The following is a 908-nucleotide window of genomic DNA, read 5'->3' as shown; positions in this document are numbered from 1 at the left end:
AGTATGGGGAAAAAGTGAGAACCAAGATCTGTCATGTAAAGGTATAAGATTCCAATGATGAATGTAACTGTACTGTATACTTAAAAAGTACCAATAAACCCAGTAAGATAAAAAAATTAAAACCTCATTTTTAAATTTCGGGACCCAGGTCTTTACGGAGCACTTAGCTCCACTGGCCCGCGGGTCAAATAAAGCTTCCCTCCATCTCTTTTGAGTGGGTTTGTCTTTCCCGGTCCAGATTTCCTACAACATTCCCATTTCCTGAAGCAGTTCTGGGAGTCTTCTTTCCAAGTAAAATGATGAAAGTGAAAGTAACAAAAACGAAGTTTTTTTTTTAACGCCGTCTGTACTCGATGACCAGCCCGTGTCATTCCTGAAAAGGTAATGGTGGGCTCCTGCGCGCGCCTGAGAGGCACTCCAGCCCGCCCGGCAGAAGTTTCCGGAGCCCGGCGCAGCATCACGCGTGAGGCGCCCAGCCCAGGGGACCTGTGCCCTTCCGGGTAGGTGCGGACCCCGGGCAGCCTCGCCGCTGGGTGGGCACGTGGAGTACGGCGAGGCTTCCCTATTTGGCTGAGCTGGGTCTGGAAGGACGCGGCTGGGGCAAGTCTCTGAGCGGCAGAGGTGGAGCGCAGCACTGGAACCCAGCGCCCAAGCAAACTCTCGCCGGGATAATCCGCCCGCCCGCTCCAGCTGGAGCTGTGCGGGAGGCCGTGGCGTCACACGGATAAAACCGCGTCTCTAGTGACGTCATCTCCCGGCGCTGTGAGGGCACCGTCATGACGTACTACGGAAGCCGACTGGCCTGCCCGCTGCGACCGTCGCTCCTTCTCCCGGCACTCACCACGAAACCGTGGGCAGGCCTCGCGGTCGCCTCCCTCCGCGCGTGTTTTCTCGCCCGAGGCTCCGCC

This window comes from Fukomys damarensis, unplaced genomic scaffold (assembly GCF_012274545.1).
Source record: "Fukomys damarensis isolate Sample0158 unplaced genomic scaffold, DMR_v1.0_HiC HiC_scaffold_35, whole genome shotgun sequence".
NCBI classification, from domain to species: domain Eukaryota; kingdom Metazoa; phylum Chordata; class Mammalia; order Rodentia; family Bathyergidae; genus Fukomys; species Fukomys damarensis.
Note: the sequence above shows the minus strand (reverse complement) of the source record.